Source organism: Protopterus annectens, chromosome 8.part0 (genome assembly GCF_019279795.1).
Source record: "Protopterus annectens isolate FY-2018-M chromosome 8.part0, PAN1.0, whole genome shotgun sequence".
In the NCBI taxonomy this organism is placed as follows: domain Eukaryota; kingdom Metazoa; phylum Chordata; order Ceratodontiformes; family Protopteridae; genus Protopterus; species Protopterus annectens.
The window spans coordinates 1,382,884,588-1,382,900,663 of NC_056741.1; the positions used below are offsets into that span (position 1 = coordinate 1,382,884,588).

At 43.6% G+C, this 16,076-nt stretch overlaps 1 protein-coding gene across 1 annotated transcript in view; it reads left to right on the forward strand.

The window, feature by feature from the left end:
* Positions 1-16,076, forward strand: part of SIK3 (SIK family kinase 3) — a gene marked incomplete in the record, with an annotated part of 4,425,276 nt that overhangs the window by 46,533 nt on the left and 4,362,667 nt on the right.

The following is a 16,076-nucleotide window of genomic DNA, read 5'->3' on the forward strand; positions in this document are numbered from 1 at the left end:
CATGTAAGGAATGCTGCTGAAAGTGCTAAAAAAAAGCTTAAGATTCTGAAGTGTCCTCATGTTCTATCCAGTGTCTGAGATAGCTTCATGAAACATGGAGCTTGAAGTAAAGAAGGTTCTATTTTAATATTCTGCATCTCCTGTCATGGTACACTGTATATAGAGGATTACGATCGGGTGGCCGATCATAACCCACTTATGTATTCGAAACATGCCAAGAAATTCACATCAAGAGCAAAGCTTGAGAGGTGAATCTTGGCATCCATGTTGAGATCATGTAATTTAGGGTTATAATCGGTGAGATGATAATAATTCTTTGTAGTTCATGGAGCATTATTTGTTCCATGTACTACTAGTTAAAGGAAGAAAAATTATGAAGTGTTTTCTCTGCTTTCAAAGCCGTAAAACAGTTTGCGAGCACTGTCAATTGGGGTATTGTAACTTAGCTCATTACGTTTACACTTACCTCCATACCTCAACTGTCAAGATTTTCGCAGGACGTTGCTCCACATTTTTGTTCTGTTCCTTGTATTCACTATATACTGGCATACATTTGAGTTTCAGCGTTCGCCTTCTTCAGATTGAACACACATCCTGTTATTCCAGCAGCTCTCAAATTTTTTTTACGGGAAGTAAGGGACATATTAACTGTATGGACAGCAGGTAGAAACAAATCAGTGGGTGTCATTAGTCAGTACAGGCAGAGTTTACTGCCTAGCATGGGACCTGACCTTAACATTCGCAGGGGGTACTTAACATTTTCTTAAGGTCGGGACATGTGCCATATTGGAGCATAACTGATTTGTCTTTTTGTATGTATTGGAACGTAATCAGCACACTCCCTGCACTACAAAACTGTTGAGCATTGTGGTAAAAAAGTTGTCAGTATTTTGCCTCCCAAAGTGCTCAATTCTGAGAATTGCAGCACCAGTTGAGGCTTCCCGTGTTTCATTTCAATTACTACAACTTTTTCTAAGTCCTTCCCTTCAAGCTCAGTAGAAGATTTGTCATCCCTTCTTTCTATGTTTTTGTACAGGGATAGTAAGTGACCCTTTTACTTGTTTTCCTAAACCATGGGCGCTGTGGCTTTCTATGCTAGTACCTACATTTTTGTTACTGGCCCCAAAGATGCCAGCACACGCTGGTATGGTTATACTGTTCTTGCTGTAACCCATACCTCTCAGCCTCTTAGCACAAGAAATGTGGACAAAGTCCTAATGAATGGGAGGACAAAGGCCTAAAAATGGGGACAGATTTTAAATATTAATCTTGTAAACTTAAAAAGTTGTTAAAGGATTTGTGTTGGTATGCATTTTCAAGTCTTAAATTCAAATGTCTGTTATAGATTGGCATCGGTCCTCAATGATTTGCCAGAAAACCACAGATTTTATGAGGAACAGATTAAAAGGAGTAAAAAATCTGGACAGTTGAGAGGTATGCTGTAACCTGTCAATTCACTGAAGTATTGCTTTGTGTTAGTGTGGTCAATTTTTGTATTCAGGTGGCGTTGACCTCAACAGGGTAGGTGGTGTGGCACCTCTGATGTGGCACTTAACTAGATGGTGATGACTTCATGGCTCCCTTCCACTCCAGAGAGAGTTAAAAGAAAAAGGATTGACACTAAAACTTGAATTACTCTGCAGCATTGTAACAAATGAATCTGTTAATGAAAAATACTTCAGTGTTAGTCATTATATAAAGGTAAGAAAAATAACCATTGGAAAATGATGACTTGTCAGAGAGCAGATTGACCAGTGGCTTGTATGGCAGATAACTGTCTTGATGTTAGTAACAGCCTGCATATCATTGCTGGAGCCTTCCTGTGTCCTGACAGAGTGCTCTTCAAACTATCTGGAGATATACAGAGCTAAGTATATGTTTCTGGCACTTCAGAGTTGTGTACTGTTTAATTGTATTTGACTAATTTTATATCATTGCTGGCTGACTTCAGAGTTGTGCACTGTTATTTTTGCTTCACTGTATAGTTTTTCAAATCTGAAGGTGTTGGTTTTCCCCTACCCATCCTCCCTATTCCTGTGTTGTTTAAATTTGGAGGCTTTTGCAGTTGCCCACTGTAGATTTGATCTGGGACACTCCCCCCAGTCCCATCTCTTTATCTCATTCTACCTTCTTCTGCACTTTTTAGTAATTTTTAATTTAACTGCATTTTTTAAACTGTTTGGTCTAACATTGCTACATACTCAAATGTGCTAGCTTGCACTGCATTTGAATTGTTTTTACTGCTGTTTCAGCTACTTTTCGGTATATATATAAAAAAATCTAAGCCTTTCTCCTACCTTTCCTGTAACTAGTGTAGTCCAGATTCAGATTTGCTGTATCCAGGACTGTATGTAAGCTGCTGAGCCCCCCCCCCCCTAGCTTTCTGTGTTGGAGGGAAGCCGCCTAGCTTATCAGTGGGAGTGGTAAGCACTAGGTAATCTATCTACCACATAAGGAGTGGTTCTGGCCCAGAAATTGTAGTTGTTGGCCGTTTGGGCAGTTTCTCTCTCTCTCAACTTTCTGATTTAAAAGCCTGCATTTGCACTTGTTTCCCCCCTTTCCTGTAACTAATTTAGTCCAGATATGGATTCTTAGTTTTAGCACTTGAATTTGCTTATTCGTGATCAGCACTTGTTCAGAACTTGTTGTAAGCACTAAATAACCTACTAATTACTACAGCAGTCAACCTTCCTCATTACCTAGAGGAAAACAGATGTTCTTCGTGTTTCACTGTTGCAGTTATCACATTTGGGTAATCTGCTGACAGGTTGCCCTCAGTCGGCCTGAATATCAAAGTCTTGGGTCCTGTGTCGGTTGCTGTCTCCTCTTCCATGACATCAGGTCGTAAGGGGGTATAAAACATGCAGCCGATGCCATTTTATTCCGTCATTCTTGCCATGCGGTGCCCGAAGCAGAAGCAGTTTGCAAGTGCTGGTTGGCCGACTCCTGAAATTTTCGCCTTCCAGTTTCAGAACTGAAGTCTGCAAATAAAGCTAAGTGCTCCGTTGGGGATACTTTTTTTTCTTGCTCCTTACAGATGTCAGTAAAAGTTAATAATTGCATTACTTGTGGGAAGCAAATACCTCAGAAGGATTTTCATTCTTACTGTATTCCTTGCCTAGGCCCTGACCACGACGTTGCTAGTTGTCGGTTTTGTGCTAATTTAACCAACGCACTATTAAGTGTCGATACGATTTTGCTTTACATTACTTTGGCCGAAGGTTTAACTATATAATGCCGTCGGAACAACCGACCGGAATTCATAAAAAGCGCAAGGAAAAAGAGAAGGACAGGCATCCGAGGTCCAAAACAGATGACTAAGCTTCTTCTAGGCCAGTCGCTGGTTCGCCGGTTCTCAGTGAGGCGCTTTCACAGCCCCTGATGCCACTACCTCAGAGCCACAGGCCGCCTCCGACTCCCACGTGGAGACAACTAGGCCTCTGGATACTCAAGGTATTGGGCCTTCGGAAACTAATCCCTCAGGTGGGTCCGGAGCCGCTGAGCAGGCATCGGCTTCTGAGGGTGTTTTCAGACCTACACAGCTTTATATCAAGCCAACTTCAGCATCCAAGACAAAGACTAAAACAGTTTTAAAGACAAGGAAACAAGTACAGCATTCTCCAGGACAGACTTCCATGCCTAAGAAACAAATGCTCAAAATGGCCGAAGACCTAATTACTTTGATCAGGGGTTCCCATCCCCCTACTGATAAGAGGCCTAAGCAAGATACTGATTATGATTCCTCTGATCAGGTTTCCATTTCCTCTTGACTCCTCTTCAGAACATGCGATACTCTATTCCTCCCTATGAGGATTCTGATGCTGAAGAATCTATTCCTTTAGCTTCTCCTCCTGAGGATTACTCATTTGGGGGAACCCTGCATACCATGAGGGAGCATTTCCACTGAGAGAGCCAAGATTATTCAGATTCTAAGAAAAGGCTCAGAGACTTTCTTCTACTACTTCAGCACAGACCTCTTGCTATTCCACCTGTTCTAGACATTGTAGATGATGTATTTTCAGAGTCCGGCCGGTCTCCCGACTCTTTACCTCCTGCACCTGTTAAGCCAGACAGATACTACAGGGTTCCAGATTCTCATAAATTTCTATATAAAAACCCTGCTGCTGACCCAGAAAATATTTCTCAGGGTCCCAAAGGGGTCAAGGCTGCTACTGCAAAAAAAACTGTCCCCTCAGAGATTCTAGAGCACTGGACAGATGGGGGGAAAAAAGTTTACACTTCTGCTACCTTGGCTGTAAGGGCTTTAAATTGTCAGTTTCATATGCTTAAATATCCGCAATATTTAATGTCTCTGCTAAAACAGAAAATGTTGACAAGTTGTGAATGTTCTGAGAACAAGGAATTGCATGATTTATTGCATGCAGCTGAACGAGTGGGAAAACATACTTTGCAACGTGGTTATGATTCACTGGAGGCCTCTTGCAGGGCCGCTGTAGCAGGTTCTGTTATTAGAAGGCATGCTTGGTTAAAGGAAAAGACTCTGCTTGATCATGAAGCAAAATTATTGGATGCTCCATTACAGCATGATGCCTTGTTTGGTGTTAAGGCAGAAGAGGTGTTGAAGAAAATGGAGGATAAAGCTAAATCTATGCAGACAGTGAAGGATTTCTTTCAGGGACAGCCACCCAGATTTATCAGGAACTGGTCTTCTAAGAATTGGTTCTTTCTCGTGTCAGACAGGCCACAAAGAGGCAGATATAGACGCCCTAGAGGCAGACAACAGCCCCAGGGCTCATACAGGCCCAAACAATGGGGTGCTTCAACCTCCAAAAGCGGATAAGACAAATCACAGCCATATAGGAAACAGTCCCAATGACTTCCCTCTACCAATGCCAAGCACTTATCTCTTGGCATCACCCTTAGGGGGAAAGCTAGCACTTTTTTCACAGAATTGGCACACTATCACCTAGGACAAATGGGTCCTAAATATAGTCTCTCAGGGCTACAGGTTCCACTTTCACACTCTTCCAAAGGCAAAAGGTATGCCAGACCTGCCACACAATCAATGGGCAGAGGCACAAAAACAAGTTTAATCTCTCATGGACATGAGGGCCATTCAACCAGTGCCACAACAAGAGCAGGGACAAGGAATTTACTCAATACTTTTCTTAGTACCAAGAAAGGACAAAGCATGGAGACCAATTCTGGACCTGTCTATTCTAAATACTTTGCTGGACGTTCCGAAATTCAAAATGTTGACTCTACAACAACTTCTGCCCATGCTGGGCAAGAAGGCTTGGCTTGTAACTTTGGACCTCAAAGAGGCATACCTGCATGTCCCAATCAGACAATCTTGCAGAAGATACCTCAGATTCATAGCTGGTTCAATGCACTACCAATTCTCTGCACTGCCCTTTGGCTTATCTACTGCGCCCAGGGTCTTCACAAAATGCCTGGCACCAGTAATTGCATTTTGCAGACAAAGAGGAATTCAAATATATCCCTACTTGGATGACTGCCTTATTCAAGCAGAGACCCAAAGACATTCTACTAAAGCATCTGGCATTTGTAAAAAGATTACTAATATGCCTAGGGTACACAGTAAACGAAAAGAAATCAAAACTAGTACCCTCTCAAGAGATAATATTCCTGGGTGCAAGCTTAAATACAACTGCCCAGATGGCTTATCTCACGCCAGACAAAGGCAACTGACTTCTTACTTTGAAAGCATGGCAACAAAGACCCAGTTATCTGCAAGAAAAATTCTGCAGGCTCTGGGCTACATGGCCTCCTGCATTCTGCTAATTCCATATGCAAGACTGTATATGAGGAAACTACAATGGTATCTAAAAAGTGTTTGGACTCAACATTGCCACAACCTGGAATCATTAATTTCAATCATTCCCTGCCTGCAACAGGAGTTTCGATGGTGGGCACAGGCTTGTCACCACAACAAGGGACAGCCATTCACTTTACCCACAACCAGGCAAACACTAACAACAGATGCGTCAGATTATGCCTGGGGGGCCCACATGGCCCCCAAGCCAAAGGCATCTTCACATCAATCAAACAGAGATGCTAGCTGTACAAAATGCCCTGACAGCCTTCAAGGACCTACTTCATCCAGGACAACTGCTGATAAAGACAGACAACACCACAGGTATGTGGTACATAAACAAGCAGGGAGGCACACATTCCTACCCCCTCTGCAGACAAGCCATGATTTTGTGGAACACAGCATTGATCTACCAAGTACACCTGCAAGCACAATTCCTGCCAGGAAAAACAAATGCTCTGGCAGACTAACTAAGCAGAAACCTCATGGCTCCTCACAAATGGAAACTAGATCCACAAATCTTCAGCTTGATGATAAGGAAATGGGGATGCCCAGACATAGATCTTTTTGCCTCCCCTCACAACTGCCAACTTCAGAGATTCTGCACAAGGACTTATCACAAACAAGCATGGAAAGTGGATGCCTTGTCATTCAGCTGGAACAACCTTACAGTATATGCCTTTCCTCCACTGCCTCTCCTCCCCAAGGTACTCCTAAAGGTCAGACAAGAGAAGCCACAAATTATACTAATTGCCCCAGATTGGCCACGCCAACACTAGTACCCAATCCTAAGGAGATTGTCCCAAGGCACTGCCTGAACATTGCCTCATATTCCTCATTTACTGACCCAACAAAACAATCTGATCCTGCACAGCCAACTCGGAACTCTAAATCTAGCTGCATGACGGATAGTGTAACCATTCAGAATACACCTCTCTCTAAAGTGGTTATGGATGTTATTTTGGAGGTCAGGAGGCCCAGCACCAGAAAATCATATGCAGAAAATGGAAGAGATTCTGTTCTTGGAACCAGGCACAAGGAATTGACATGCTTGTTCCAAATATACCTTAGATTTTACAGTATCTGAGATGCTGGACAAAGGCCTATCCTTCTCATCAATTAAGATCCATGCCTCTGCCATTTCAGCTCATTACAATACAGACCCTCCTATTTTTTCACATCCACTGCTTAGGCAGTTCCTCAGGGGGGCCAAAAATATAAGACCTCCAAGGAGAGCACCAGTACCTGCATGGGACCTCAATTTTGTCTTGGAAAATCTCACACAACCTCCTTTCGAGCCAGCCAATACAGCTGAGATAAAATTCTTATCATGGGGAACAGCTCTACTCCTAGCAATAACTTCAGCAAGAAGACTCTCAGAGTTACAGGCATTAATGGCTGTGGAACCTTTTATTATCTTCCATCTGGACAGGGTTTCTCTAAGGACAAACCCAACATTTATGCCTAAGGTAGTGTCCAGTGTGGCTCTTAACCAAACCATTCATTTGCCTACCTTTTACCCACACCCACAGAATAAAGGGGAGAGACTTTTGCATTCTTTGGACATACACCGATAGCTACGCTTCTACTTGGACAAAACTAAAGCTTTCAGAAAGACTGAGCAATTTTTAGTGGCATATGCTGCAGGATCACAAGGAAAGGACATCTGAAAGCAGACAGTTTCAAAACGGATAGGACACTGCATTCGTTTCTGCTATTCACAACATGGCAAGTCAGTGCCAAAGGGCATTAGACCACATTCTACCAGGGCAGCAACCACCTCAGCAGCCTTCCTCAGAGGAGTACCAACCAAGGATATTTTGGAGGCTGCAACTTGGACTTCAGTGCACACTTTTACAAAGCACTACCACTTGCCTCTTTACTCTAAATCCAGAGCAGGCTTTGCCATTGCAGTTCTGCAGGGCCTTATAGCCACTCCTAATTCTATTTGGACCCAGCCGCCCAACCTCAGCTTTGGGATTCAACCCAAGTGTAATGACTGCAACAGTGAAACACGATGAACATAGTACAGTTGTGTACCTACCATAAATGTAGATGTTCGAGTTTATTCACTGTTTAGTCCAGGTTACCCACCCACCATCCCCCTTTCTTTGCTGGGACTTCTCTGTACTTCTCTATCCTATACAACCTATGTGATGTATTTGCTTGTAGATGAAGGTATTGTTTATTTTACTGCATGCTTTTATAAACATTTTTTTTTTTTTTTGCCTACCCTTTTGGGGGCACCTGACATCTGGGACAAGAAAAACTGAAGAAAATTGCGTCTGCTGCATCTTTTATACCCCTGGCGCACTGTCGTCAGGGAAGAGGCGACAGCAACCGACACCGGACCAGGACTTTGGAATTCAGGCCGACTGCTGGTCAACTGCTAGCAGGATAACCCAAGTGTAATGACTGCAACAGTGAAAACACTCGAACATCTACATTTATGGTAGGTACACAACTGTACTTTTATACGTCTGCAATCTTGGCAATTAGGGCATTAAACTGCCAGTTTCATATGCTTAAATATCAACAGCATGATATGGGTGTATTGAAACAGAAAATGATGTTGATTTCTGATTGTGTGGAAAATAAAGAAATACAGGAATTATTGCATGCAGCAGAACAGGTTGGAAAGCATACTTTGCCATGTGGTTTTGATTCCTTGGAGGCCTCTTGCAGGGCCGCAGTTACTGGATCTGTGATTAGAAGGCATGCCTGGCTCAAGGAGCAAAATCTGCCTGATCATGTTAAGTCTAAATTGTTGGATGCACCTTTACAGCATGATACTTTGGTAATAAGGCAGAAGAGGTTTTAAAGAAAATGGAAGACAAAGCTAAATCTATGCAAACTGTAAAAGATTTCTTACAAGTGCAGCCACCCAGATTCAGTAGGTACTGGCCTCCTAAAAATTGGTCCTTTCTGTGTCCAACAGACCTTCACAAGGCAAATCCAGGCGCTCAAAAGGCTCTAGATACCAATCACAGGGTTCTTACAGGTCAAAGCAATGGGGGTGCCTCTACTTCCAAATCTGGAGGAAGCAAAGCACAACCCTACAGTAAGCAGTCTCAATGACTTCCCTCTGCCATCACCAATCTTATCTTTTGGCAGCCCCATTGGGGGGAAAATTAGCACTTCATGCTCAAAATTGGCAGTTAATTACCCAGGACAAGTGGCTATTAAACATAGTGTCCCATGGGTACAGATTTCGTTTCCATACTTCCCCAATTCCAAACGGTTGGCCAGATCTGCCACAAAATCAATGGGCAGAGGCTCAGAAACAAGTGACGTCCCTCATGGATATGGGGGCTGTTCAACCAGAACAGGAAAAAGGACAAGGGTTTTACTCAAGACTGTTCCTGGTACCCAGAAAAGACCATGCCTGGCGTCCAATACTGGACTTATCAATTTTGAACATGTTCTTGGACATCCCAAAATTCAAAATGCTGACTTTACAACAGCTACTGCCCATGCTGGGCAAGAATGCTTGGTTAGTGACTCTAGACTTCAAAGAGGCATACCTGCATATCCCAATAAGGGAATCATGCAGAAGATACCTCCGCTTCAAGGCAGGTTTTATGCATTACCAATTCTGTGCACTGCCCTTTGGCTTATCTACTGCGTCCAGGGTCTTTACAAAGTGCCTGGTACCAGTAATTGCATTTGCAGACAAAGAAGCATACAAATCTCTCCTTACTTGGATGACTGCCTCATTCAAGCAGAAAACAAGGGCATTCTTCTTCAACATCTGGCGTTTGTAAAACGGCTTCTAACATGCCTAAGGTACACCAATAAATGAAAAGAAATCACAACTGGTACCCTCTCAAAAAATTACATTCCTGGGTGCAAGCTTGAATACAACTGCCCAGATTGCTTACCTTACGCCAGACAAACAAAGGCAACTGACTATTTACTTGAAACAGATGGCAACAAAAACCCAGTTATCTGCAAGACAAATTTTGCAGGCTTTGAGGTTCATGGCATCCTGCATTCTACTAATTCCATATGCAAGACTGCATATGAAGAAACTTCAGTAGTACCTAAAAAGTTTATGGAGTCAACATTATCACAGACTGGAAACAATGATTCCTCTCATTCCTTGCCTACAACAGGAGTTTCTTTGGTGGGCAGAGACATGTCACCAAAACATGGGACTGTCTTTCAGTCTACCCCCTGCCACCCAAACCCTAACTACAGATGCATCAGACTATGCTTGGGGGGCCTACCTGGCAGGGAGATGCATTCAGGGCATATGGACCCCAAAACAAATGCATCTGCATATCAACCAGAAAGTGATGCTAGCTGTTAAGAATGCCCTTCAAGGACTTACTTCCATCCAGGACAACTACTGATAAAAACGGACAACACCATGGTTATGTGGTACATAAACAAGCAGGGGGGTACACATTCCTACCTCCTTTGCAGACTAGCCATGGCATTGTGGGACACGGCCTTGACTTACCAAGTACATCTTCAAGCTCATTTCCTGCCAGGAAAACAAAATTCTCGACCCAAGTAGAAACCTTATGGACCCTCACGAGTGGAAACTGGATCTACAAGTCTTCAGCATGGTAACACAGAAATGGGGGAGCCCAGACATAGATCTGTTTGCCTCTCCCAAAAATTATCAACTGGACAAATTCTGCACAAGGACTTATCACAGACAAGCATGGAAAGTGGATGCCATATCCTTCAATTGGAAAAACCTATCCATCTACACCTTTCCTCCTCTGCTTCTTCTCCCCAAGGTCTTACTAAAGGTTGGACAGGAAAAAGCAAAAATGATCCTAATTGCTCCGGACTGGCCTCGCCAACACTGGTACCCAATTCCAAGGAATATATCTCAACTCCTTCCTTGGTACTTGCCTCAAATACTTCATCTCCTTTCAGAACAATCAAATTCTACACACTCTGCTCCAAACCCTGAACCTGGCAGCATGGCTGATCATGTAATTTTTCAAACAACACCATTCAGTAAATCTGTGATAGATGTCATTTTGGAAGCCAGAAGGCCTAGTACTAGAAAATCTTATGCTGATAAATGGAAGAGATTCTGTGCTTGGAACCTAGCACAAGGAACGGTCACAGCAAAACCAAATATTCATCAGATTTTACAATACATGACTGAGATGCTTGACTAGGGCCTATCTTTTTCTTCAATAAAAATCCATGCCTCTGCCATCTCGGCTCATAACAACACGGAGCCTCCCATCTTTTCTCATACTCTGCTAAAACAGTATCTTAGAGGGGCCAAAAATTTAAGGCCTCCCAGATCATCACCAACTCCTGCATGGGACCTCAATTTTGTGCTGGAAAAACTCACCCTGCCTCCTTTTGAACCAGCAGCTACTGCAGATATAAAGTTTTTATCTTGGAAAACCGCTTTCCTTTTGGCAATCACTTTAGGAAGAAGGGTTTCAGAACTACAGGCCCTTATGGCTGTGGAGCCTTTTTTTTTACTTTTTACCCGGACAGGGTGTCCCTCAAGACCAATCCTTCCTTTATGCCTAAGGTAGTATCCAGTGTGGCTCTTAACCAAACTATTCACCTGCCAACATTTTGCCGAAATCTGCAGAACAAGGGGGAGCGGATTCTGCATTCATTGGACGTACACAGACAACTAAGATTCTACTTAAACAGGACCAAATCTCTAAGAAAGTCTGAGCAACTACTGGTGGCATTTGCTGCAGCATCAGAGGGGAAGGCTATATCAAAGCAGACTATTTCTAAGTGGATAAGCCACTACATTCGTTTCTGCTACTTGCATCATGTTAAACTGGTGTCTAAGAGAATCTGGTCACATTTTACCAGGGCTGCCTCTACCTCAGCAGCCTTTCTCATTTACCTCTCTTCTCTAAGTCCAGGGCAAGCTTTGCCACTGCAGTTCTGCAGGGCCTTATAGCCGCTCTTAATGCTATTTAGTTCCATCCTCCTATCCGTAGCTTTGGGATTCTACCCAAATGTAATGACTGCTACAGTGAAACACTAAGAACATAGTACAGTTATGTACACTTACCATAACTGTAGATGTTAGAATGTATTCACTGTTCAGTCTGGGTTACCCACCCGCCATCCCCCTTTTTTCTAGAACTTCTCTTACCTTCACTATATTGTAAAGCCTTTGTGGTGTATTTGCTTTTAGATGAAGGTAAAGTTTATTTTGCTGAAAGTGCATTTACATATATATTGCTGTTTATTGATATATATTTATATGTATATATATATTTTTGCTCCCCATATGGGGGGCACCTGACATCTGGGGCAAGAAAAACTGAATAAAATGGCGTTGGCTGCATGTTTTATACCCCTGATGTCCTGATGTCATGGAAGAGGAGACGGCAACCGACGCAGGACCCAAGACTTGGATATTCAGGCCGATTGAGGGCAACCTGCCAGCAGATTACCCAAATGTAATGACTGCAACAGTGAATACACTCTTAACATCTACATTTATGGTAAGTGCACACAATTGTACTTTTTGGTACTTACTTTCTTCACTTAGAGAAAAACAGCTCTTGTACTCACTTTCCTCACTTATCTAGAGGAAAATAGTTTTTTATTCAGGCATGTCCAAGGGTCTGCTCCCAGTGTTCTCTCATGTCTATCTGATGAATCTGGGCATCTTGGGGCAATGTAGAAATTGCCTCATGTACACAGACAACCCTCTCCTCCTACCACCCAACACTACAACTTGTGAGAGGTGCACTTATCTAGCCAAATTGGAGGTAAAGCTCTCTCCAACCAAGACTGAACTTGACAATCAAGAGGAGAAGGTAAACACTTGCACCCAACCACACTCATCACATAGTCTCACTAAATCTACACCACAAAAATCCACACATAGAAACACAAAAACATTTGCGGAGGCTCTCAATAATAATCTCAAGCAACAGAGACCTCCAAAGCAGAAAAGCAAGCAACTTCCACCCCCCCAACACAACCCAAATAACACACAACCTGCAGACTCAGTGTGCCACTCAACCACAGCCAGTAAGGCAAAACAACGTACCCAACACACTAGTCATAGGTGACTCTATAGTCAGGCACACTGATGTCCCACTCACCAGGCTAAACAAGGAGAAGGTTACTGTTAGCTGCCTGTCGGTTGCCGGGATCCGCCACATAAGCCATGCACTCAAGTCACTCCACAATAAGTACAAATATGACACTGTAATTTTCCATGTTGGTGTGAACGACCTGAGACGTACCTCCCTGGACTACATGGAAGAGCTCTCTGATCTTGTAGCCCAGGCAGGTATGACCCTAGCCCTGAGTAGCAGTCTGTCATCACCCAGAAGTACAAGGTCAAAATGATTGACTTCAACAATTGGCTAAGCTTCTGGTGTCATTCTAAAGGGATCCAGTATCTGTCTGCCTGGGATGACATGGTCGACAGACCACGATGCTTTGCCAGAGATGGCCTGCACCTGTCACCCCTGGGATTCCGGATACTGGCTATGGTTCTTGCCGCCCCTATAGTGCCATTTTTAGGCAAGGTTCAAATGACAAATTCACCACCGTAACAGGAACAGGCAAAGAAAAACTGAGGGTGATGCTACTCCATGCTAGAAGTCTAAATCTCAAAATGCACTCACTCGAGACATTCATTAAAATGGAGAACATCGATATCTGTGCAGTGACTGAGACCTGGTTCAAGGCTCCAGAGAGCACCACCGCACTACCAGGCTATAACTCATACCACACTTTTCGGCCATGTAACCTGGACCGGAACACCAATGGCGGAGGTGTGTCCATATTCATTAAGAATATCCACACCTCTAGGCTAGTTGCACAGCATAATGTAGCTGAGGTTATCCCAGTGCAACTAACTCTGGGCAAAACTGCAATCCAAATTGTAGCTTGCTACAGATCCCCCACCATGCCCCAGGATTCCCACTCCTCTTTTCTTGATGTACTGGAAAATATTAGGGTTCAACCAAACACCCTAATAATGGACAATTTCAACTACCCCACCATTAACTGGGAAAACTACTCATGTACCGACTCCTTCGCTCAACGCTTTTTGGAATTCATCAACACTGATGCCCTGGATCAACTTATCCACACCTCCACCAGGAGCAGCAATATCCTAGATCTAGTCATTACCAACATGAGTGAACGGTGTTCCACACCTGAAGTCAACGCCTCATTGGTCCGATCCGACCATAAGCTAATTACCCTAGATATCCACATTCTGCCCCCAGCCCCCATTAAGGAAACCATGGTAAAAAATTTCTCCAAAGCCAACTTCATGCTTTTTAAGACAGAAGTGGTGAACTTCATGACACCCATGCAGATGGACATTACAGTTACGACTACTGAACCCTACACAATTGCACTTTATAAGCACTTACACGAGTGCATGGATTGTGCTATCCCAAACAGAACCAAGATGCTATCCTCCAAAAAAAGGAAGCCAGTCTGGTGGTCCCCTGCCATAAAAAAAATGTACAACAGAAAGAAGAAACTGTTGCAAAAGAGTAAAATCCCATGAGTGGAGGAGCTCCCTGGTCAGCTTCAGTAAGAAGCTGCGATCCCTGATAAAATCCTCCAAAGCTAGTTACAAAAACAAAATCGCCACTGATTCTAAAGACAACCACAAAGCCTTCTATAGCTAAGTCAAGAATCTCAATGGCAGCACTCAGATCTGCTCTGAGTTACAGCACAATAGCACTAAATATACAGACCCAACTGATATTGCCAACATCCTGACAGATAGGTTCAGTGCTAACTTTACCCCCCTCTGTCCCCCCAAAGAGCCCATCTGTATACTGGAAGAATGCAAAGTTTCTGTAATCACGGCTGCACAGGTAAAAACCACACTGTCCAAAGCCAAGAACACAGCATCCATGGGACCAGACAACATCCCAGGCTGCGTTCTACATGAACTACAGAATGAACTGGCACACCACCTAAATACCATGTTCAATCATAGCCTCACCTCAGGCTTTGTGCCTGCTGAATGGCGCCCAGCGACGGTTATCCCACTCCACAAGGGGGGGGGCCACCACGGACCCCGGGAACTACTGCCCCATTAGCCTGACAAGCCTGGTCTGCAAGGCCATGGAACACATCATCATGGAACTTCTAAACAAAGACATTGGTAATCTCCAAACTCTGGACCCCACCCAATTTGGGTTTATAAAAGGCAGATCATGTCTCCTAAACCTGATAGACTTCTTTGAAGCAGTCACCAAAGCCGTATCTAGATCTTGCCAAGGCTTTTGACACCATCCCCCACTCTGGAATTATAGATAAACTCACTAAACTTGGGTATAAATCTGTATGTCACAAGATGGGTTGCCAACTGGCTCACTGACAGAACTCACAGTGTGAAAGTAGCAGACTCCAAGTCCGACTTCAGGCCAGTGACAAGTGGGGTACCACAGGGTTCAGTCCTGGGTCCTCTCCTGTTTGGTATTTACTTCTCTGAAGTACAGGTTAACACAGAAGGTATTTGACTAACGAAGTTCGCAGATGACTGCAAACTAGGAGCCATAATCGAAACTCCTGACGATGTGGACATCCTACAAAAGGGCCTCACTGAGACAGATGCCTGGTGTCAAAGCCATGGCCTCAAGCTAAATGCCAAAAAGTACATTGTCATCCCCTTTGGTAAAAACTCTGTACCCATGAACTACAACATAGGCGGTAGTATACTTAACACTGAAATTGTGATGAGACCTTTGGGACACAAGTGGACAGTAGTCTCTCCTTTAATCACATCGCCACAGTAGTCAGGAAATCCTTCTATGTGGTACACCTCATCACAAAAGGTTTCTCATCCCAGAAAAAAAGAGGTCATTGTTCCCCTCTACTCATCACTCATTAGACCCATTATAGAGTACAACGCCCCTTTTGGTATGTACCTCACAAGACATCTACAACAACTGGAAAGGCCGCAGAAATACCTCGCAAAGAGGATTACCGGCCTCAAACAGATGCCCTACGCAGACCGTCTCAAAAAACTCCAGCTTTACTCCATCGCATATCGCCTGCTCAGAGGTGATCTCTGCCTAACATACAAAGCTATGTCAAACCCAGAGCTGTTGGACATGCTCCACTTAAAGAAATCCCAATCCCTCCGAGCTACACGCTCTAGGGACCTAAACCTTGTCACCACAATAAACAGAACATGCCGGAGGGATAGATTCCTGTCCCAGAGACTTCCCATACTCTGGAATAAACTACCTATCTATATCAAAGCTCCTCATTAGCACTCTTGAAAGAAAAATCTTGATGATTGGATGGGAAATAGGAAATTCACTCTGGGGTT